Source organism: Mastomys coucha, unplaced genomic scaffold (assembly GCF_008632895.1).
Source record: "Mastomys coucha isolate ucsf_1 unplaced genomic scaffold, UCSF_Mcou_1 pScaffold4, whole genome shotgun sequence".
In the NCBI taxonomy this organism is placed as follows: Eukaryota; Metazoa; Chordata; class Mammalia; order Rodentia; family Muridae; genus Mastomys; species Mastomys coucha.
In genome coordinates, this window is record NW_022196910.1 from 18969119 (window position 1) to 18994561 (window position 25443).

Consider the following 25443-nt stretch of genomic DNA (forward strand, 5'->3'; position numbering starts at 1 on the left):
TGGTGGTTGAGACCCTGGGAGCTCTGAGGGTACTAGTTAGTTCATATTGTTGTTCGTCCTAAGGGGGTACTTTTTCACAGCAATAGAAAAGTAAGCAAGACACCAGCTAAGTGCATAGGATTGTTGAGTCTCTAAGAGAGTGTAGGTCTATGTATCAGGAGGAGTTTATATCTCTAAAGTATTGTATGGAAGTATTCAGCTAACCAGAAAGAAACACATTATAATTTATCAGGTTTTAAGGTACCAGAATCTTGGAACTTCTCTATTGCAGCAGCTATATTTTTCCTGGGAAACAGGGGCCTAAATAATATTATAGCTCCATATATAATTATATAATTCTATATTTCTTTGTCTATAGTACCCAGAATAATGCAAAGAGAAGTTACAGTAATGCTAACTGCCTTTCCAATTTGGTAACTTATTGAGCATCCTTTTAGCTCATTCTTCTCTTGCTTCAAGAGTGAGAAATAGAAAAAGAAAGGAGATGTTACTGGCAAATGGCCTAGCCTATATAAATATACACAGGGCAGATAAAGCACAGGAATTTGTTCTATCCTGGTCAATAGCATCAAATAAACAAACAGTATTGTTATTGATTATTATATTAAGTAAATATCAGTAAAGACATTGATATTGATTATTACATTAGATAAATGTACAAAGTGGTGGTGATATTGATTTTTATATTCAACCATTATGAGGATGGACAAGACTCATACTCTAGTCTACCCATCTTAAAATGACTTATATAAGGTTTTGAGCACAATTCTGAGACAGAAACTTATTTTATGATGAATGATTTTAGAAAGTATGCGAACTTTTCTTATCAATTCACATTAAAAATAAAAGCAGGTAGGACATAAACACATCCCTCTTTAGATAATGTTTAGAGGTTCTAGCATGATTGTTAGCTACAAAGACCTGTTGGATCTATCAAATATCAAGTGATGAACAGAGATCCTTTAAGATATGGAGCCAATCAAAGAAATCAAACCAAGAGATGGAATATCTGTAAAGCAAATTGTATGTAAAACACACATGTAGTTGGGAGACCACAACCTTGCATTTCTGAGCTTGAGAATGGTAGGTAGATATGGTGGGAAGTACAAGTTCTCATTGATATAAAATGAGGGAAAAGGGGGAAAAATCCAAAGCTGTAATTTAAGTTTGTAGGGGTAGATTAGGGTGATGTGATTGCTAGTTAAGTTTGATTTCCTAATAAATTCAAAGGAGTATAAAGTTCTTGATTTTGGACCTAGAGAAGGAGTGAGAACAAGACAGGGAAAGTAATGTGTAGTGAGAATTTTGGTTTCTTAAAAAGACCAACAACCCAGTTATATTTTATAAATATGTTTTTGTTTTATTTCCAAGTATGGGATATGGAACTGCTTCAGATTGTCCACAGCAGCTAACTATGATTTGTCTCATGTTCTGGCAGGGGCGTGATTCTGCCCAGCTAAAGATAGTTTATGTTTGAAATTTGGGGGACTCTTGAGAAGGTATAGAAAGTCCAGAGTCACAAGAAGCTGCAGAGGTTCTTGTTCTTCCTCTGCTCCTGCTGGTTCCTGTTGCTGCAGTTTGCTGAGGGGTCCTGAGCAAAGAGATGAGAAGAAGAAATTGTCTATCCTGAGGATGAAGATTGATTTGCCCCATGGAACTCCCTAAGCAGCAGAAAGTAGTCTAACCTTCTTTTTCTACTACCTAGTATTGGGGGGTTTGTAAGTGATTGGGGCAGAGAAGGGTGGTAGATAAAAAGAACCCAATAAAGTAGCCAAAAATTACAGTTACAGTAGTGGGGTAGAGGAAGGCTAGTTAGAGAAGAGGTCTTGTAAGGTAGGGTTCCAGTGCACATGTGAAAAGAATCTGAGGTATGTGTGTTCTGCAGAGGAGGATGTGCTTAAAACAAAAAGAAAAACACAAACAAACACAAATACATGCCATAGAGACTTTGGCATTTACAGATATTAGGACATCTATCAGTTGCCTTGTGATTTTTTTCCCCCATGGGGCTGTCAGTTTTGATTCAGAGATGAGTGTCCTGTGTCAACATTTGTGTTTGCATGGTAAGTTCTTACTCACACTGTTCCTGGTCTTATAATCTATATTTTGGAAGATCACCCTTTTCAATTAGTTCAGTCCTTCCAGTCCAGGTAGGTTGACTGGATTTCTGAGTCCCTGGATGGGAAATGACTACATCATGTTCAGCCAGAACAACAGTGATGGTTCTAGGACTCTGACTCCATATCATGAGGACATTTGTTGGAATTGGAAAGGGAGAAAGAAGTTCTTTCTCTGCTGGATTTCAAGTTGAGAGGATGTGAGTCACATGGAGCCTTCTCGCCATAGGCCAAAGACAAGTGATAATAAACAGAGTTGGGTCATAGAGGGAGAGACAGAAGGGGCCAGAAGGTGTGATGGCTATTTTTTTTTTTTTTCTGGCTTACAGATCTGCTCTTGGTAGGAAGAAGACCAAGGCTTCCTGGAGGCCCTTTGGTAAAGTCACTAACATTCAAAAGACTCCATTTAACAAATATTTTCATTTACTCTTTGAGAATTTCCTTATATATTTTGTTCATATTCTTTCCTTCCCTTGACTCCACCAAAATCCTTCCCTACTCACACACCCAACTTCATGTTCTTTATCTCTTTTAAAATACCCTGAAACTACCCACAAAAGTACACAGACAGACACACACAGACACATAGACAAAGTCACACAAACACACAAACACACAGACATAGACACACACACACACACACACACATACACACACCCACATGCATGTGCACACGCACATGCGCACACACATACACCATGGAGTCTAACTTGTGTTGGCTGTTTATTCCTGACCATGGGTCCTGTCCTGGAGCGGGGTTGATATATTTAGTGTGATGCCATTGAAGAAAATTGATTTTTTTTCTTCTCCCAATAGCTATCAGTGTTGCATGGCTTTTTGGTTAGGGGTGGCCATTTATGTCCACTATTCTTCCTCCATTCTGGGATTTTTGTCTGGCTTGAGCTTGTGTAGGTCTTTTGCATACTGACACACTCTCTGTAGATTAGTATGTGTATCTGCCTGGTTGTGTCTGGAAAATACTGTTTCCATCACCTCTAACTTTCACAATCCTTATGCCTTCTCTTCCACATAAATCCCTGACTTTTGAGGGGAAGGGTATGATAAAGATACCCCTTTCAAGACTGGACACTCCAAAGCCTCTCACTGTCAGTTGTGTGCTTATGTTAATTACCATGTACCGCAAGAAGAAGATTCTGATGAGGGCTGAACAATGCACTGATTTCTGGGTTTGGCAACATGTCATTAGGAATTGGTTTATTGCTATGATCATTCAGCTAAATAATGGTAGTAGGTTTTGCCCTAGGGCTTATGACCTATCTAGTATCAGGTTCTTGGACTCGACAGTGAGTGTCATGCATGAGTTCTAGCTCATGGAGGTGACTTTAAATACAAGAAAAAAGTGGTTAGTTCCTCTCATAATACTTGCACCACTGTTGTAACATTGGGCACATCTTGCAGGTAGGTTGTTAGTGTAGACTTCAGGATTCATAGATGAGTGAGATTGATCACTTTTCTCCTCTGGTAACAAATATAGCACTTTTCAGTAATATTAATGCTATCCAGGAGGATGAAGCTTCCGGTTGAGTACCAGCTAGATTTCCCTATGATCTATGATATGTAAGTATGTAGTAAGTTCAGCAATAGGGTCTTAGTATTAAGTCGTGGATGGTAACCAATAGATTTGGCAATAGCCTGTAGTGTTTGCGGAAGTCTATTGAGTCACTTGGACAATGTCTCAAAAACATGTAACCTATCCCTGGTACTAGGGGTTTTATTTGTTAGTGTATGACATTGAAGCATTGTCTCATTATATGGTGACTCCATTTAAACTCCTTTTAAGATATGTACATATTTTGGGCAGCTTCTAACAGTGGAATAAGTTTCCAAATGGCTTTTCAAAGGGATTTTATACTAGTTATCCCTCTTAATAGTTGTTTTCTGCTCTGCCTTCCTGCTCCAACCCCTTTTAAGTCTCCCATTCTAATATCCTCTTTATCACTTTATAGAACCATATTCTATTTTCTCTTCCTCGAAAGATTACCCTCCCCCATGCATGGTCCCTTACTTACTACCTAATACACTCTAAATGAAACACATATATCTAAAACATAAGAGCTAACATTCACATATAAAAGACACGTACTGTGTTTGTCTTTCTGGTTCTGAATTACCCCATTCAGGATTATTGTTTCATTGATATACTTGCAAATGTCATAATTCCATTTTTCTTAAGTGTTGACTAATATAACATTGTGTGGACCAGTGGTTCTCAAACTGTGGGTCACTAACCCTTTGAGGGTCAAATTACCTTTTCCCAGGGGTCACCTATTGTGGGGAGATGCAGCTGCCACCCTATATACATATATTTTGAACACCTGGTCTCCGGTCAGAGCAGAGAGCATTGATAATCAAGCCCTTAGTTGGAGAAGCTGAGTGCCTCCAGTTTGTGATGCAAGCTGGCACGAATTCCCGCAGCCTATTATGCTTTGCCATGTAGCTGGTGCTGATTGGGACCAGGGAAAGTATTTAACCCACAAGGGCTGGGGGCTGAAGAGAGACTGGAGAGAAAGTATGTGGAGATAGGAGTAAGTATGTAGAATTAGGGCTGGTGATGGGTTAGAGGTAAGATGTAGATTTAGAAGAGTAAGTATGTAGAGATAGTAAGTAAGTATGTAGAATTAGGGCTGGTGGTGGGATAGAAGAGTAAGTATGGGATACAGAAGAGTAAGTATGATAGATAGGAGTAAGTATGTAAGGATAGAAGTAAGATGTAGGAATAGAACTAAGAATAGGAATAGGAGTAAGTAGAAATAGTAATAAGTAAGATGTAACTAACAAGATGTAACTAATAAAATGTAAGTAGAAATAAGTAAGATGTAACAAGCAAGATTACAAGGATCCTAATAAAACTGCATGGGGAAGAGACGGGTAAGGCGGCCGACAACCTATGATCATTGGAAAGCACAGACATTTACATTATGTTTCTTAACAGTAGCAAAATTAGAGTTATGAATTAGCAACAAAATACTTTTATGGTTGGAGCTCACCACAACATGAGGAACTGTATTAAGGAGTCACAGCATCAGGAAGGCTGAGAACCATGGGTGTTGATGCACTACGTTTTATTAGGCATTCATCAGTTGATGGACATCTAGACTGTTTCTGATCTTGGACTATTATAAATAGAGAAGCAACGAATGTGGATGATGACTTCACATCTTAATACCACCTTATTGGTACCTTAGGATTGGTTGAGATTTTGAAGTACAAACTTTTGGAAGACAGATTTTTAGTTCATTTTAATGAGCATTTTTAGGTTAGATGAGCCAGATAACCTTTCTTCTTTGTACAGAAAACAACTCTGGATCAAAATAACGTGGAGAAACTGAAAGAGACTCACAAGTACCTTACATAGCCAAGGCAAGGACAATATTAGTTGTCTTGCTTCAAATGCAAGAACCTTGAAGAAAGATAAAGTAGACAATGTGTAATTAATGACAGTTAAGTTGTCTTGAAGTTTCTTCTTCTTCTTCTTCTTCTTCTTCTTCTTCTTCTTCTTCTTCTTCTTCTTCTTCTTCTTCTTCTCCTTCTCCTTCTCCTTCTCCTTCTCCTTCTCCTTCTCCTTCTCCTTCTCCTTCTCCTTCTCCTTCTCCTTCTCCTTCTCCTTCTCCTTCTCCTTCTCCTTCTCCTTCTCCTTCTCCTTCTCCTTCTCCTTCTCCTTCTCCTTCTCCTTCTCCTTCTCCTTCTCCTTCTCCTTCTCCTTCTCCTTCTCCTTCTTCTTCTTCTTCTTCTTCTTCTTCTTCTTCTTCTTCTTCTACCTATTTCATAAATCACTGTCTTCAGTATTTGGAATCAGTGATGTTTAGGGCAAAAATAAGTTGTGTACCACTATGATGAAAAAGTTCCCTACCCTAGTGGGTGTTCAGGCTGAGGGTGATCTAACTCAAACGAGAAACAACAGCCAGTGAATCAAGTGGCACTTGCCTGTTGGAGAGTGTATATATGCTTGCACACATGTAGAATTGTGCTTACACCAGCCTAGGCTGCTTTACATTAAAACTTGTTTATATTTAAAAAAAGACCAAAATATTGGCCTGCTTTTGTCACAGTTGTCATCTAATCCACCATGAAAAATCATAGTATAATTTCATTTCCCCTGGGCTTAGCGCTTCAGAAGCCATCTCTAAGTGAAAGAAACAAATATTCTTTTAAGTATACCTGCATGCAAATGGGCTGCAGAGGCGGCTGGTCCTTTTACATAATAAATTAGAGAGTTCTTTTCTTTCTTTCTTTTTTTTTTAGTGGGATAGATGTATAGATTAATAAACCCAGACTAGGCGTGTGGATATGCAGAATCAATGTTAGTCTGGTTAGAGATGACAAAGAGCTTCTTGCTTGAGTGCTTTGCAGCCTAATTCAATAAGACAAAATGAAAGGCAAATGCTTGAGGAGCTGAAGTGAGGATCTTTATGAAAATATTAAAACCTCTATAGAAAGAAGTCACATGTCCTTTCGGGTCTGTACCCAACATCACAGTGCAATGTGTGGGTCTGTGTGTGTGTGTCTGTGTGTGTGTCTGTGTGTGTGTGGGTCTGTGTGTGTGTGTCTGTGTGTGTGTCTGTGTGTGTGTGGGTCTGTGTGTGTGTGTGGGTCTGTGTGTGTGTGTGGTCTCTGTGTGTATGTGTGTGTGTCTGTGTGTGTGTGTGTGCAAATCAAAGCATTTTGTGATTTTCTTTTCTTTTTAAACAAAGCAACCTAAAGGAACCATTTTAAGTTTAAAACCTCCTCTTTGGTCTTTAACTGCTAAGTAAAATGCTGAAATAGAAACTAATTTTTGCCCCCTATCAATTTGCAAAACCAAAGTCTGAGTTCAAACCGAGCAGGCAGCATCGTGAAAAGCTATTTACAGTCACAGCCGTCTCTCATTCCGTCAATTTGTTTCTCAGTCATTGCTAGGATTTCATGTTTCTCCCGCATCTCCCAAGACAGTTTCCGGCTTGAGTAGAGAATATCAATAACTCACACGTCCTCTAGGAAGCGTCCCTAGGACAATCACAATGTTTCTTCCCTTCAGATGATTTTGTTTCTTTTAATGACTGGGGTAAAACAGCAAAAATTATTTGTTTTGGGAAACATGGAAACCAACAAAACAATGATATCCGAGTAAGAGTCTAGTTTTGTTCCTTTTTTTTTTTGTGTGTGTGTGTGTGTGGTCAACCAGAAGGCATAGAAAAAAGAATCAGTTTTTCTTCTGGGATTTCATAAATCCATAGTGATGTAGCATGCATTTAAAAAGGAGGTAGAGGGGCATAGAACTCTGGAGATGGAGGTGGCAAACTTCAGTGGATAAATAATGGGCTGTGTGCTGGTGGATGGACAGCTCTGATTCTCATCTAAGCACCATCAGGAGACAAATGGGGCATCCTTGTCTGAACCCTAACTTCCTTGAGTTCTGTATGCCACATCTGTCAAATGAGACTAAGGATCCTTGTTCTTCTGACCTTACAGGGTGGATAAAATATAAAATGAAATGTGTGCACACCACAGTGTTAGAACAATGCACAAAAATGCAAGTGTAGTATTACTTCCCCAAAGTGCTTGGGACTAGAGGTATTTCAGGTACTTGGGAATGGGACCCAAGAAACACAAAGTTCAGCTAGTTTTGCATTTGCTATACCTGAAATATCTGAAGGTAATTCCATACACTTCTTTAAGATGTCTCTCGTCATCTGAGGTCAGGTAGGGAATTTTCTACTTGCAGTGTCACACGGGTGCTTGAAATGTTTTAGCTTTTGGAGCATTTTGGGTTAGAGATACTTAACCTGTAATATGTTATCAAATTATTAGAGTAGATATGGATTTATTCAATATACAAACATAGTCTGGGAATTCTATCCAAAAAATCCTACAATACCTGCAATTAAAAGAATTCTTACTTTCTGGTTGTTCATTTCTTGGTATAAAATACATGTGCATGCACAGCTCTAGGTATTTGTGTGAATATTTATGTTTTTCCCTTTTTCTCCCTCTTAATATCACCCTGTGTCTCTCCCAGGCTAAGTTTCACTTGAGAACTGAGTTCAGAGTTACCCTCTGTCTTAGTTAGTGGTCTAACACTGTGAAGAGACACCATGACCATGGCAACTTTTATAAAGGCAAACATTTAATTGAGGCTGGCTTACAATTCAGAGGTTTTGTTGGTTTTTATCATGGCAGAAGCATGGTTGTATTCAGGTGGATGTAGTGCTGGAGAGGCAGTTGAGAGTTCTATATCCAGATCAGCAGGCAGCAGGAAGAGAGAGCAACACTGGCCCTGGCTTGAGCATTTTGTTTTGTTTTTTTGTTTTTCAAGACAGGGTTTCTCTGTATAGCCGTGGCTGTCCTGGAACTCACTCTGTAGACCAGGCTGGCCTCGAACTCAGAAATCCACCCTGCCTCCCAAGTGCTGGGATCAAAGGCGTGCGTCACCACCGCCCGGTTGGCTTGAGCATTTTATAAACTTCAAAGCCAATCCTCAGCACACACTTATTCCAACAAGGCCACACCCACTCCCACAGGGCCACACCCATCCCCACAAGGCCACACCCACTCCAACATGGCCACACTCATGCCCACAAGGCCACACCCACTCTACAAGGCCACACCTACTCCAACAAGGCCATGACTCCTAATAGTGCCACTTTACTCCTAATGGGCTTATGGAGACCATTTTCTTTCAAACCTCCACACCTTCTTCAAAAAGCTCCCCTCCATATCCTGTGAGGAGTTGATGCCCCTCTTAGAGCTCTTATAAAAATCTTTGTGTTTATCTCAGGTTGTGTTTTCTTTGTCTTCTATTTGTTTTTCTGTTTTTTTTTCCTACTACATTATATACACCTTGAGAGTGAACTTATTCTTAAGAGTTTTTGACTTAGAGTCTACAAAAGCATTTTTACCTTAAAAGGATCACAATAAATTTTGTTGCATTAACAATGCCTACATACAAAAATGAAACTGTCCTTATATTAAGATAGAGGCTGGGGTCTCATTAGATGCATCTATTGCTATACTAAGGTGACATTTTCTTTAGACATTGCAGTAGGCAGAACATGTTTCCCTAACATGTTCATGCCTTAATATTGCCACCTCTGTGTTGTATAACATGTTTAAAGGGACTTTGCTGAATAAAGATCTGAAAAAGGGAGATGATACTGCATCATCTAAGTGGGTCTGATATAATGACATAAACTCTCAAGAAACAGGTGTCTCTGGCTGGATGCAGAAGAGATCAACACAGTTTATAGTAAGGGTGGTACTTGATTGCTCTCTGTCATCTAAGATATGGAGGGCTATATATCAGAAATGAATAGGGAGCTAAGAGAAGTTCCTTTCTGACTGTTGTGAAGAAAGTGGACACTTCAGTCCTACATCTAGTAGGAGAAGAGTCTACCAAGTGTGTGAATGAGCCCAGAAGAATCTTCACAGAGCCTGTAGACAAGAGCCTATGTTGGTTGTTATCTTTATTTCAATCTTAGGAAGCCATAGACAAAGGAACTGGTTTAGTTAACTTGCACAGTGAGATGATAAATTTGCATTGCCAGAGACATTAAATTTGAAGCCATCAAAATTTTTGTGTCAGAGACACTGAAATTGTAGCGACAAACACACACATTAATTTTCTAGTTTCAAAAGATTAGAATTTTGGAAACCTGTCAGAAAGATGTAAAAGAATAGACCTATAACAACATGTGAGATTCCCTAGAGAGGAAGCCCTGAAGGAGTCCCCCATGCTGGTTTCCCTGGAACAACATCCCAAAAGTGGAGAGATCATGGTACTGCTGAAGCTGTTGTCCCAACTAAGACAGAGGGAGGAGTCTCCATGATTTGAAGCAGGTTACAAGTTAGATTTGCTCAGGGTGGGGGATGGCAGTGTGCTCAGAGAACTACTTTGGAATTTGGATTTTTAATCTCTGAACTCTTACATTTCCCTGTTAATTCCTGACTCCTCCGGAAATGTCTTGTCTTGTCCTGAGTCTTACCAAGTCTGTTCTTTAGGCATGGTTTCTTTCTAGTTGAAGTTCTGGGGAGCTTCTCTTTGTCCCTGATAGTCTGAACTTGTAGAAAGGTATGCTTCAAAATTGTTTTTGTTGAGCTGCTTCCCAAAAGGGTCCTGTGTTTTACATTTTTCAGCTCTGAGCATTTTCCATTAATTATTATTATTATCTTTGATAATTTCACACTATTCCTCTTTTCTGTTTTTAATTTGGGATGTCCCTATTATTAATAAGATGTTGAATTCTTATATTAATCACTTAATTTTCTCTCTTAACTATTTTGTTTTTAATTTCTACAAGACTAACTTCTGATCTTTCTATTCAACTTTTAAAGTTTCTGATGTCATTTTGAAAAGAAAACATCTTTTTTACTGCATGGGCTTCTTCATTCTAAATAGCAATGTGTGCTTGCTCCTTGGATACACTGTCTTCTGTTTCTCTAAGGATGTTTGAGTTTGCTTTTTCTTTTTTTTTCATATTCATTTATTCTATTTTCCAAGCTTCCTCCCTTCTCCCTTTGCTTTCACTTCCTTAGGCATGCTACAGACATATTACAGACATGTTACAGACATGTTACAGACTTTCTACCAATATATTGTCTTCTTGGCTGTCTGTTCCTATTCAATTATAAGGTTCTAAGAAGTTTGTGTGATAGCTCTGGGTACCTGGTGGTTCTGGCCAACAGTGTCTCCAACAGGCAGATTCTTTTCTGCTTGGCTTGTTAATGTCTTTAAAAATGAATGCTTGAGGGCTGGAGAGATGGCTCAGAGGTTAAGAGCACTGACTGCTCTTCCAGAGGTCCTAAGTTCAAGTCCCAGCAACCACATAGTTGCTCACAACCACCTGTAATGAGATCTGACTCTGACGCCCTCTTCTGGTGTCTGAAGACAGCTACAGTGTACTTACATATAATAATAAATAAACAAATCTTTTAAAAAAAATGAATGCTTGAATGTACTGCTTTGGAGCTGTATATCTAAAAGTTTGCTTTCTGGAAATCATTGCCAGGGCATGGTGGAACCCTGTAAAGTAGTTAAAAGTCAAAATGTCTGGTTTTAAAGCTATGTTCTTGTGACATACTGTGTCCCTTCATCTGTAGAGTGAGCAATCTATCCTATAGGAGTATTATTAGAATTTGGTAAACTAATACAGAATGCTTAAAGTGTGACACAGCATCCAACACATAACCTATTTTTAATTGTCGTCGTCGTCATCATCATCATCATCATCATCATCATCAATTCATTAATTTTCCATCAGGGCCTTAGTCCTCCATTATTGTGTCAGTATGGAGTTCCTCTGGTTTGGTGTGTCTACTGAAGAAATTGCCAATCTTCTGCAGATTGGAGGATGAGCAGTCTCCAGGCTGAGCAGAGTGGGGAAGAGCACCTAGGGATTTCCCAGCTCATTATCCTGATTTTTGTCAACCTTCTGGGGCTTCATCCACATCTCTTACTCCTTTAGAATAAAGTGGTTTCAGAGATTCCTCAGCTTTTCTGGATTGAGAGGCAAGGCAGGCATTCTTCCCATTGGATTTCTTTGTATCTAGATCTGTGTCTGTATCTGTATCTGTATTAGTATCTATCTGTATCTATATGTGTATCAAAGTACCTGTAGATACTTTGTTTCTAGATTTCTTTGGGAATGACCATTGCTCTCTGGCTTCTGTGGTCTTTCATCTCTTCTGTTCTGCTCACTTTGACGATTTTTATTTTTCCTATTCTTTTACTAGGTTACTATTCCTGGTTACATTTGAGAAGGGAAGGAAATTAACTCATGTATACAACTGGCCATGTTAACTGCAAGGACACTGGCCTCATTTCTTGTGCATGAAATGAGGGGTTACAGCAAATAAACTCAGGCATTTTTCCCTTCAGAAAGTCTTTACTTTGCTCCTGTCTGTAGTTTAGATTTAATGTAATTCCCAGCTGATCACAGCCCCGTTCTCTATCACTTATCTCACTCTCAGAATAGTAGTGATTATTTTTGCTTTTGTTGTTTTGAATCTTTTTGAGCGAGAGACCCGCAGCGTAGCAAATTATATCTTGTGTACAAATTAGAGTAAACTCAGAAACACAGGTGACTTTTGTTCGCCTCTGCATCACAAAGACCTTTTCAATGCACCTGATGGATTGTAAAAGGAACGCCACAAGCAGATGTGAGCTACTGGGACTCGGCTGATGGTAATTTGGATCCCACAACACTTATCACGCTGTGTTCTTTGTCAGACGAAAAGAAGCCTTTCAACATTTGCTCTTTCTGGATTTTTTTTCAAAAGGAAGATGATAGCAATATTGAAATTAGAAAGAAGTTTTGTTGTGGTGAATCAAAAAGAATGGTCTCGGTCAATAAAAGTCATGTTGGTTAAGGTGTTTCTCACGGTTTGACCTTAAATGTCCCCCAAAGGCACTTACTCTAGACCGGTGGTGGCCATGCTGGCATAGTAGACCTTTTAAAAGGTAGGACCTGATGGAAGGCAGTTAGGTAGCTGCAGGTGTGCACTTAAAGTGGATTTTGAGGCTCCATCCCTTTTCCCTCTTTTGTTTGTTTCTAGAGCTGTGAAGATGCTGCTAGGCACCTCTGTCTTGATCTCCACCCTGTCCTAGGTCCAAACCAAAGGAACCTGCAGACCTTGGATGGGAATTTCTGAAACTGTGAACCCAATGGAGCTTTCCTCCCTCCAAGATGTTTATTTCCAGTGTTTTCCTCAGTGAGAACAATCTGACTGACACAGTAATGGAGGATGGGGGTCGTCTGCTATCTGTCATTTGTCTCCAGAGGCCTTTGATGGATTTAGTAGTGGACACAGAGAAGAGATGCCTTGTGCTTCTCTCTGGGGAGCTATGACATGGCTTAACATTTTATATGTACACTCCCAGGGTCTGACACCGTCATGATCACTGCTGTTAATGAATAACTCATATGTGTTCTCTTTTGGCAAGCCTCCATGAAAGAATGACTGCAGAAGATGGTGGGCCTTACAATATTTAAAAATAAAAATATCCGACACTCTCCAAGTTTTATGATGTCCGTTGCATGTGGTATTTGTTGTCTCAAGGTCACATGGAGGGACAACAATAGATTCCTTTGAAAAGTTGTCCATTAAAGCAGGAATCCTAAAATAATCAATGGACCTTATTAAATGTTTGAAGAGAAAGCAATGAACTGAATCAACTATTTGACAACTTTCGGCTAAGTGGTGGTTTACTCTTTAAAAAACTTCATTGAATTTGTGTTTTTGACAATTTCATATGTATATATAGTGCTTTCTGAATATTGCTACCCAATCCCATCTTATGTCTTGCCAATAATTATCTATTGTCACTTCCTCCAAGTTCCTGTCCCACATTCACATTCTTTTGATAAACATCCCTTTCATTTGGAATTAGTTCTCTATTTAAGGATATGTAACCTGTTTGGAATGACTGTTTTTAAGACATGGCTATAATCATTGCCAAATATCATTGGTTAACTACCTCTCAGGTTCTCCTTCCAGAGCCCTATTTTTGCTCAGGCAAGGAATAGCCATTATGTTGAGGGACCTTGGGCTCAACTTTAAGAGCTGACTTCTGAGTAGCCATAAGCAACCGTGATCAGTTCACTTCCTGTGCCAGCAATGGTCTTTAAGCAGAATGTGGAACATGGTTTGGATTGGCAAAATGTGAGGGAAAGGCTTGGGGTTGCTTTGGGGGAGCTTAATTTTGTTCCAGAGGAAGCATCCAGCAAGAGGCTTTGCTGTATGTGGCTCTGACCATAACTGGCACAGCTGCAGCCATTTTGTATCCGTGAGACAACATTCTTCAGGTTTTTTTTTTGTTTTTTGTTTTTGTTTTTGTTTTTGTTTTTTTTGAGACAGGGTTTCTCTGTGTAGTCCTGGCTGTCCTGGAACTCACTCTGTAAACCAGGCTGGCCTCGAACTCAGAAATTGCCCTGCCTCTGCTTCCCAAGGGCTGGGATTAAAGGCGTGCACTACCACGCCTGGCCATTCTTCAGTTTTGATGAAGATGTCAGAGAGGATGAAGTAAACCCGGGACTCAGAATGTCTCTAAGCTGCTGAATTGCCTAACCTTGGGGATGGCCCCATCCTGGGATTTGTGTTCTAAGGGACAGCAAATTTCTTCTTTGTGTCATCATTTTGAGTTAGCTTTTCAGATCTTTATAGCTAGAATGGTCCTAGCCTTAGCTTTTTCATTTTTATTTTTAGTCAATGAAGTATTGAAGCATTTCTTTATGTTAATATGTATATACATATATATATATATATATATATATTAACTTTGGTTTTTAAACTCTTTGAAAAATATCATTTATTACTCCTATCTGTGGCCACCCTGTTGCAAACTATAGCACACCAGAATCTCACACTTCTATGTAACTATAACTTAGTACCTGTGGTGGTTTGAAATAGGAATGGGCCCCATAGAAGCATGTGTTGGAATGCTTGGCTCATAGGGACTGGCACTATTAGGAGGTGTGGCCTTGTTGGAGTAGGTGTGGCTTTATTGGAGAAAGTGTATCACTGTGGGGGTGGGATTTGCAGATCCTCAAGGTGTACCCAGTGTGGCACACAGCCTTCTGTTGCTGTCTGCAGATCAAGATGTAGAACTCTCAGTTCCTTCTCCAGCACTCTGTTTGCCTGTATGCTGCCATGCTTCCCACCATGATGATAATAAACTAAACCTCTGAAACTGTAAGCCAGCACCAATGAAATGTTTTTCTTTGTTAGAGTTGCCATGGTCATGGTGTCTCTTCACAGCAATAGAACCCTAACTAAGACAGTACTTATTGATTAAAATTTTCTATTTTCTCCTCCACTCTCCCAAGCAACCACCATTCAACTGTCAATCTTTCTAAGATGAGCTTGCCTTAGATTCTCCAGACAAGTGGGGGCAAGTGGTACTTGTCTATTTTAATGCTTTGACTTTTTATGAAAAGATTTTTCTCTTCTCTTGAACTTTCTTTAAACATGAGAAAAGTTTGATATTAAAAATGAAACTAGATAAAAGAATTGTAGGGTATTCTGGGGGCAGAAGGTTCCATGGTGACTGGGCACAGGATGGGGGTCTCTATAGGTGAGTGAAGTGCTAGGTAATAGATATTCATCTGGCCAACCTGGCCCTGACCCACCAGGATTAATATCATATATTGATATATCTTGCTTCAGGGAGTGGTCTGTGAAATGGGAACCTGACAGGTCCTCAGTCCCAGACCCCAGGTAGTAGAAGTAAAGAATGTACTTGGTGTCTGCTACATCTCTGCATCCTTCCGTGACTCATTTATCTACTGTACTGCTGTTTATGGCAAAGTCAGTACCTGTCGTGGAATGAAGACACAGTATGCCGAGATGAGTCCTTGCCACAGGCTTCATGCTGTCTTCATGTGTTGGACTTGGGGTACATTCAGTACTCAGAGCTTTTGCCTGTGGGGTGGGAAGATCAGGGAGTTGACAATATCATTTTGTCTCCTTCAACAGTACCTGTAGAAAGTGGGGGTTGCCATGGTCACCATCAGTGAACAGTACCTCTCATGTACTGTTTTTTTTCCTTTCTGTTAATAAATTGTCTTTGTGAAAACAAAAATGCAAATATTAAAGAATTGTAGAACACCCGCCTGAAAGGGCTTTTAAATTATTCAAAAACCACTTATTTGCCGAGAAAGTCAGCATTGTACTCAAGATTCTAGATGGAGCAGAAAACAAAAGAGATTGTCCCTGCTCATTTTGAACTTTAAGAGTCTAGTGGAGTATAGAGACTATTTGGTTCCATCTTATTATTATACAGGCAGGGACGGCTTTTAGATCTTTCCATGTGGGCATATATTATTTTTGTGTGTGTGTCAATAAGAGAGGAAGGCTCGTGTCTGAAGAGTGACTGCATGTGAGATGATTTTTTTGTTGTTAAACTGCAACTTGTTTCTTTGCCTATTGAAACCTGAAGGTTTTTGGCTACTCAGAGAGCTGAATTTCTGTGTAAGACAGGGAGAGAAGCATTTGAAATTGCAATGGGATTTCCACACCCATTGATGTGGGCCAACTCAGATCTAATCAACAGTGAATGGAAAATATTTGGAAAGGTTTCATCTGCAATAGAACATGCCATACTTCATTTTTTGACCATTATTTCTTAACAATATTAAACTACAGAACATTAATATTGTATTAGCCATGTAGAATATGCAGATAGAGGTGTTTTAAATTATCTTGGAGGTTGTGCATAAGTTATATGTAAAGCCTTTATTATTTTATATAAGGAACTATAAGGAATGATTATTTCTTAACAATATTAAACTACAGAACACTAATATTGTATTAGCCATGTAGAACATGCAGACAGAGGTGTTTTTAAATTATCTTGGAGGATGTGCATAAGTTATATGTAAAGCCTATATTATTTTATATAAGGAACTTGTGCTTGGTAGATTCTTCTGTCTGGGGATGCTAGAGTCTAAGAACCAGTCTCATTTGGAGGCTGAGGGACTGATCATATGCATGTATATGAAATAACAAGTTGTCCAGATACTGGTGTGAGCCAGAGTGGGGGGAAGAGTGAGAGATCCCCTGTGTGACAATGGCCAAGGGACTTTCAAGAGATTTGTTGAAGCTTTTGCTGCCTTATGCAGGAATATAACTTCTTGGCAGTGACCTAGAAAACTTCAGCAAAAGTTTTGCAGTACATCACAGGCTTTGCTCCCTTGACACCTGAGTGGGGAATCTGAGGAGATGAAGGGTTGACCTCAAGGCACAAACTGAGAGAGCAGAGAACAGAGACTCAGCAGAAGCAGGAAGCAAGAGAGGGCTCAGCAGAGCTGGGAAGGTGGAGTCTATGCTCCCATCTCCCTCTTGGGAGTTTTGCAGGGATCTTGGGAGGACTCTGGACTTACTGCTGGGTGTGGAACAGGATTTGGTCTCTGCAACCATCATTTTAAGGTTGCTGCAGGGCTCATCAGAGTAAAAATTATTCCTTGGTTTGGATGCTGCTTCTTGATAGTAGGGCTATCCATGTTTTCTTGATAAAATTTGTATCGGGATGCACTTAGAAATAAGAATGCAGTTAATATTTATTAAGCAAGTCCTTTGGACAGGGGAAGACTAATAACTATTTGTATTATTTCTCTGCTTGTCAAAGAGAAGCACCTTACACTTCTGCCCCCCACTGCCTCTCCCAGAAGATTTTTAAAAATCAATATGGAACTGACTTTGGGATAGGGAGACAAGGAGCCAGGAGAGGCCATCTAGAACTAGACTAAAAATATCAGGGGCCATAGGCAAGGGATCAAAGATAGGTGCACACACAGGGAAGGGAGACAGACCAGATCTTGCATGAGTTGAGCTTGAAAGTATTTGGAAGGTTGAAGAGAGAGAAGCAAATCTTTCAGGGAGAATGTGATACATATGAATGCTCATATGCATACACAAATAAGGTATTTATGTAGATAAAAAGTGGCAGGAAAGGCTGTTTTTAAAAGCCAATTTTGTTAGGTTTTGTGAATGAGATCTCTCTGGATGATTTTCAGAAGATTTTAGTAAGAATAAAAGTTGCTTCATGGTACTTGTCTTAGTTTGGGTCTTACTACTGTGAAAAGACACCATGACCAAGGCAACTCTTATAGAGGACAACATTTAATTGGGATTGGCTTACAGGTTCAGAGTTTCAGTCTATTATCATCATGGCAGGAAGCACTGCAGAGTCTAGGGAGCCATGGCACTGAAGGAACTGAGAGTTCTACATCTTCATTCAAAGGAAGCCAGGAGCAGACTGCAGGCAACTAGGAGAGAGGTCACAAAGCCTAACCCCACATTGACACACTTCCTCCAACAAGGCCACACCTCCTAATAGTGCCAAGCATATTCAAACCACTACAGCAATCTTTGGTTGAATCTCTTTGAATAAGATCCCAGTCATGGGCTACCTTCTAGGTGAGAGGTCAGCCTGGCTTTACATATGTGACAACCTGAGTCTTAAACTTTGATATTCAAGAGGCCTCAAGAGAGGACACTTAAGAGGAGTGGCAAAGATCTGCCACCCTGAACTGTCATACCAGTGATCTAAGACTACATGCCATCTGATCTGAGAGTATCTAAGAGGATAGATGTGGAGCTGATGATTAATGAGATGAGTGAAATAAAGCATATTCCTAGATTCACTCTTCTCTTCAGCGGGGCTAAAGGATGGACTAGAGAACACAATGGGAAAGAGGACATTTGAGAATTATGAAGGGGGGCACAGGTTTCCTACAGAAAGCTGGGTCAGGGATCTAGACTTCTACAAATGTTGAGTAGCTCAGCTGTCAGTTGCTGTGTTTTTTGAAGTTCTAAATGCTTCTTTCAAGTAACTAAAAATGGTCATGAATGACTGTCTTAGGACCAAGCAAACACATTCAGTGGTACTCCCTTGCAAAAGACCCCAACTAGGACTGTCAACGTTTACAGTCCCCACAGAGGGGCAGAGAGGGTCATGAGTCCTTCACCAAATATCTAGTTGTGTTCTATTTGTTGTTTATAACTCTAACATACTAGGTCCAGAAGCTGGAGTGTGGGGCCTCCATGTGGGTTTATGGCTATAGGAAACTGTCATTCCTGCTGGGTAAGGATTTTCAGATGTCTTTCTGTCTCTCTGTCTCTCTCTTTCTCTCTCTCTATATATTTGTTTAGCATCTATAACCCTGCAAGTAATCCTTTACCTATGTTCTACAAAGAAGCCTAATAAACCGGTTGGCTCTTTAGAGTGAGCTTTGGAGGCATCATGCCTTGGTTTGTCGTTGAGACTTTAGGAGAAGGGATAGAGATTGCTTACATCTTTCCCTGGGAAGGAATTTTGGCGACACTCATCTCTGTGATGACCAGTACTACTCCTACAGTTTCCCTACTTCTGCTAGGAGGACGCCAACCCAGATCAGGGCTAAGGTGGAAAGAGAGTACATGGCTCTGATTTTGATTTTGGAAGCATTTATAAAGCCCTAGGTGGGAAGACACATACTCCGACACAATTTATAAGTGCTACGAGGAGGAGGTGCAGATGTTTAACCATGGCCTAACAGGAGTTAAGTTCCAGCTGTGCCCATTGAGGCAGGCAGGATGTTCCTCGTCCTGCCGATGAACTGTGGCCTCTGAGGACCAGGTGAGGTTATTCAGGAGAACAGAACCACAGCAAGCTTCCTGAAACCTGGCTGTCTGAGAAGCTGATCATGTGTGGAGCAGCTGCCCCTGCTAGATTCCTGACGATCTAAAGGAGAGAGTGGTGAGCTGGCTCAACAGGTAAATGCATGTGCTGTCAAGCTTGATGACCTGAGTTTGATTGTAAGAACCCACATGGTAGAAGGAGAAGAACTGAGTCCAGCAAATTGTCTTCTGACCTCCATAGTGGTGCACATGTGCCCTCAACGTCAAAGAAATAAGTGTAACACAAGAGAAAATGAAGGAACATTTATTTTCCTTTATTGTTAGAATCCTCAGGATTCCAACACAATGCCTAGAATGGGAGACTGGTTGGGAATGTGTGGGGGAAGACTGGGAAAGTGAATAGAAACCCGAGTGTGTGTGTGTGTGTGTGTGTGTGTGTGTGTATGTATGTGTAAGGGCTCAGAACAGGCACAGTAGTGGCTAAAGGCTAATGGCAGTTTGTGTTTATATTTTCAATGCATGGCTGAGACCAGGCTCAAGAGACCCGTTTACCACCATACATGGTCTTCAGCCTCAGGGCTTCTGGGAATATGACCGATTGTAGATACTGGGCACTCGGGAAGAGTTAGGTCTTGAGATGCAGATGAAGGGAACCCCCTCATTGTGCCTATGCTCCACCAGTCAAAAGAAACCCAAGTTTTTTCCACCTTAAGCTTTTTCTTAAGCTCAAAAATATCGAGTGTGTTCATGCACACACACACACACATACACACACACCTTTGGGAACAGTGTATTTTAGCTATTTGTTTACCTACCACAATGGTGAATATCATGGGGGGTAGGATGGGTAAAATGGGATTATTTTAAAATGTGTTTTCACTCGGCATTCTATAAGGAATCAAGGGGGATTATGTATAGCTTTGGTGAAATGTCATGTGTTCCTCTCTGGGAAAGGAACTGTAAATGTCAAGCCACCAGTCTCTGTAACCAGCCCACAGGGACACAGGGAGATTCTCATGGCAGGAGGCTAGAGCTGGGGGCCGTGCAAAAGTTTCGCCTGCAGTTACCTAGACTAAGGCCCCCTGGACCAGAGAAGCAAACTGATGGAGAGAAAAAGCCCATTAGAGAGGAGGAAGGGTGTGCACGCAGGGAGCCTGGTGGCACCCCAGAGGTAGAAACCTCGCCTGCAGAAAATACACAAAGTAGGCTTAGCAGGTGCAGCCATTCTTCCCTAGCTCAGACTCCAGGTGCCTCTATGCACTGGATGTTAACAGAGCTTTGCAAACGGATGTGCATGGGAGCCACCTGGAGATGTTAAAATGAGGTTTCGGATTCAATATAGGTCTGAGGCTAGAGCTCTTCAGGTGAGGCTAAGGCTTCCCTGATTAGGAAGGTGTTAGAAGAATCTTAAGTCACAAGGAGAATAATTATGTACCGAAATATACAAAGCCACCCGGCTCTCATTTCACCTCAGGAGGAAATGGTCCAGGTAACTCCTAATCTGCTGGATCTGCATTTGGAATGCTTTGTGTGGTTGTGATTTTTCTTTCTCCCTCAGAGAGCTGGTGTCAGGCTGTTCGGATGTCTGCTCAGATGGCTTAATCATTCCTGAGAACACATCAGTGGAAGAAAGGGGCACTCTGGGTAATGGGGGCAAGGAGCCCGCTGTCTGATTGACCACGGGTCATCTCTACCTTCCACGGCCCTCACCTGCATGCTCAGGAGCTGGTTTTGCATTGAATGTCTCCTCTCTGGTTATACTTGTGAAGGGACATTAAGACAGGGTTCTCAAGGTCCTTCTCTGTCCCTTACATTTCCCAAGAGTTAGGAGGAGGAAATAGAAATGACTTCAAGGGAAGGAAAGAGATAGAGTTTCTATTTTTAATTCTTTGAGAGGAGAGAAATATAAACATCATAGGACAAAGCAAGAAGAGAGGAGAAAGTGAGAAGGTGGGGGGTGGGGAGAGAGAGAGAGAGAGAGAGGGAGAGAGAGAGAGAGACAGAGAGAGACAGAGAGAAAGAGAGAGGAGAGAGAGAGAGAAAAGATGAAGAAGGGAAGAAAATCTCAGTAGATAAAACAGATTTGCCAAATATATTACATTCATTAAGATTTTTTTCCCTGCTTATAATGTGTACTTTTCCGAGGCTTTTCTTAGCATTAACGGACGCTCTGGGAGAGGAGAAAGTTGGCAGAGAGAAGCCTAGCAAATATATAAATAAGCTTTGAAGGCTTCTGAAGTTTCATTTCCCACAATGGAATACTCTCCAGGCTGGGTAAACTTCTTCTTACTTAAACAAATGCTTTGAAAGACAAAGATTTCATATTGTTCGTGGAACATTTCAGACTAATAACTGCCCCCGTTCTTCCTGCCTCCAAGTCTCCACAGCCGGCAGACTCATGATTCACTCTCGGCAATAAGCTCTTTCAAATAAATATCACTTTCCTCAGCTGCAAATTGAGTTTTCTCGAATACACAGAGATTGGCTTGCCTAACAGGAGCTACGTTCCTTCTCTGTGTATGTATATATGCATAGATGACTGTGAAGCATAGGACCTTTTCTCCTCCTCCCCCCATTCTTTGGGAAAATGGACTTGAAACCTTTGTAAAAGAAATAATCCCTTTAAAAGCTGGGTGTGATGGCAGAGGCTATAATCCCAGCACCCTGGAGGTACCTTGAGTGACATAGTAAGATTAGGTCTCAAAAAAAAAAAAAAAAAAGAAAACCCACCTTGATGACAAGACAAAAACCAAACAAAAGAGCTTCACCGTTTGGCTACAAGAGATTATGCTGAACTCTTTGGTTTGGAGAAGAGGGATGGGGTGAGAAGGTGATATGGTCATTTTTTTCCCCCTTGGACTTAGGGACCTCAGGTGTTTTACATAGTCCACGACTGATGACTTAAAACTCTATGAGATCATTCTGAAATTCTTAAAGCCAAAGAAACAATGGAAATGTGGCCTAAGAGATAAACCAAGGGCTGAGACTCCAAGTGCTGGGATTGAGAGCAGCTGTTCAGTGCTGCTCAGCCATTAGAGTCAACCTGACAGGCAGACACTGTGGAGTTCTGGAATGCCCAAGAGCTGAGGCTCCGAACTCACCTATAAAAATGCTTTGGAGAGATTATGATAGAGATTATGACAGACAGGAAGAGTGTGTGTGTGGTGGGGACTACAAAGGGCACCCAACCAGGGAGCAGGGCTGGGTGTTAAGTCTCCAAAGTGCCACCTCACTCTGGAAGTTAACAGTCACCCACCCACTCTTGTCCCCATGTGCTTAGCAGGGTGAAGGAGATCAGGACACTTCTGTCTGGATTCTGGTTTCTGCCCCTTTCCCAGTTTGACTTTGGCTTTGGTGATGGCCTTATGTATTGGCTGGTTTTGTGTGCCAACTTGACACAGGCTGGAGTTATCACAGAGAAGGGAGCTTCAGTTGGGGAAGTGCCTCTATGAGATCCAGCTGTGGGGCATTTTCTCAATTAGTGATCAATGGGGTAGGGCCCCTTGTGGGTGGTGCCATCCCTGGGCTGGAAGTCTTGGGTTCTATAAGAGAGCAGGCTGAGCAAGTCAGGAGAAGCAAGCCAGTAAGGAACATCCCTCCATGGCCTCTGCATCAGCTCCTGCTTCCTGACCTGCTTGAGTTCCAGTCCTGACTTCCTTTGGTGATGAACAGCAATGTGGGAAGTAAGCTGAATAAACCCTTTTCTCCACAACTTCATGTTCATGATGTTGGTGCAGGAATAGAAACCCTGACTAAGGGGGCTGGAGTCAGTGGTTAAGAGCACTGACTGCTCTTCCAAAGGTCCTGAGTTCAAATCCCAGCAACCACATGGTGGCTCACAACCATCTGTAATGAGATCTGATGCCCTCTTCTGGGATGTCTGAAGACAGCTACAGTATACTTACATATAATAAATAAATAAAAAAAATAAAAAAAGAAAGAAAGAAAAATGCAGTCCAAAATTGACTTTACAGGCACAATTCTTGGGTTCTCAGACTTCACCTTTCTCTTAGCCTGATCACAGTTACAACCCAACTTCAGCTCCTCGAACTCACTCTGTAGACCAGGCTGGCCTCGAACTCAGAAATCTGCCTGCTTCCCAAGGGCTGGGATTAAAGGCATACGTCATGAGTTACAGGACAGCCAGGGCTATACAGAGAAACCCTGTCCTGAAAAAAGAAAAGAAACCCTGACTAAGACACCTTAATAGCACCCCTTTAAGAACAGTACCAGGTTGTGGTGCTAAGCGTTTTTTTTTTTTTTTTTTTTTTTTAAACATGCTACTGTCCTAATACTGGTATGGCTGCCAAATTATTGATGAGGGAACTGAGACTAACAAAATGTAACCAATTCCTCCTGGAACATACAAACTAGTAAATACTGAAGTCTGACTCTAAACCTTGTAATTTATGTCATTTGGTAACAGAAATTACAACAGGTCACCTTTACTGAAGGCTTGGTAACAGAAATTACAACAGGTCACCTTTACTGAAGGCTCAACTATGTGCTAATTCTACTCAACTAACTTAGCCCTATCATGAATCCTATCAGTATAGCAATGTCTTAATCTCACTTCACAAATGGGGAAACTGAAGCTCAGAGATGTAACTGAGCAGGCCAAGATCACACAGCTGATAAGGGGTAGAGCCTAGCCCTAAGCTCAGATAGACTAGCTCCAGGCTCCCCACTTTAAGCCACCGCTCATCCGAGAGCCGAGATACTGCCTTGCTCTATATCCTCCTTTGGGCTATGGACACAGACTTTGGCTTTGCTACTTAGTATTTTCAGGTTTCCTGTATCCTTTCCCGTGCTACCTTCATTATGATGCCAAACCTCTTTAGTGTAAGTGCCCTTTCTTGTTTCTTCACTGTTCCCCAAACATTTACCAGGCACCTTTGGGTCCCAGGTGCAGTACTGGGCAATTGGGATGCACCGGTCAATACCCAGGAGTGTTTCTTGAAAGAAATAATGAGTCTTGCTCAGAGCCGGTCACAATCAAGGAGGGAGAGAGCGAAATCCACAGAGTGTTCTAGCAGAGAGTAATGAGCTCATGGCAGAGGAAGTGTGAGTGCTCAGACAACCACAGAGAGAGGAGAATCTGCTGTGGGGGAAGTGGGACACTGCTTAGAGGAGGCTTATGTGAAAAGAATTTTGAAAAATCAATACCCAAGGTAAGCGAAGGAGAAGAGGCATTCACCTAAAGGGGAAAACAGATCTTAAGTCCTTTTTTTCTTTTTCCTTTTCCCATCACACACACATGATGGGAAGAAGTTGGTGACTTGTTTATGCCTCAAATACCACATGACAATAATGTATATGAAGAGCTTCCACGTGCCAGGCAAGTTTCCAAGTGTTTCTACGTATTAAGTGGTCTTACTCTTGTATTCTTATGATGACACAGGTGTCATTGCTCTTCCCAGGTACACATAAGAGTTTGGGTGGGAGATGGAAGGTGGGGGAGTTGATTTATTTTCTCTAATTAGACCCCACCTCTATTTTTTATTATGTTATGAATCCACCTAGGGATAACTCCATTTAGAAGCACACAATATTTGCCAGTCAATTCTACTCTTAGAATTAGGCATTGTCAGAGCAAATGAATAGTTTGGATGGAGTGTAAGGACTTAGCAAGGATTGTAAAATTCTCCACCTCTCTCTCTCTGTTCCAAAGTACCATGGGGGAAACAGGTGCATTATATGAGCTCTTTGCTGACTATTTAAGGGCAACGTGCCTCACTGTACTCCGGTTTCCAACAGTCATTTTTAGCAGAGCGGGGTTTTAATTCCTAACAGGTTTGCATGTATTCAAACACTGGCTTTGGATTTAATTTATACAGGTTGGGGAGATTTGGAGAGCAGAAAAGACGGTGCCAAACCCAAGAATAAGCTTTATTTGTAAATGCTCACCCATCTGTTTAGTACCGACTGTGAAACCACAATGAGATCCGCAACGAGAGACTCTCGAAATTGGGCCTTGCTTCACAATCATTCCGTCTGGCATGCGATCAGATAAGCATAATCTACTTTGTGGGATGGTTGTCAGGTTGGAGTGCCATACCTACATGAGAGGTCTTGAAAAGAGTAGGTGGGCAGCTTGCTGTTAGGGCTAGAGAGAGAAAGAGAGGGGGAGGGAGAGAGAAAGAGAGGGAGAGAGGGAGAGAGAGGGAGAGAGAGGGAGAGATGCAGAAAAAGTGTGTCTCAGTGATAAGGTTGT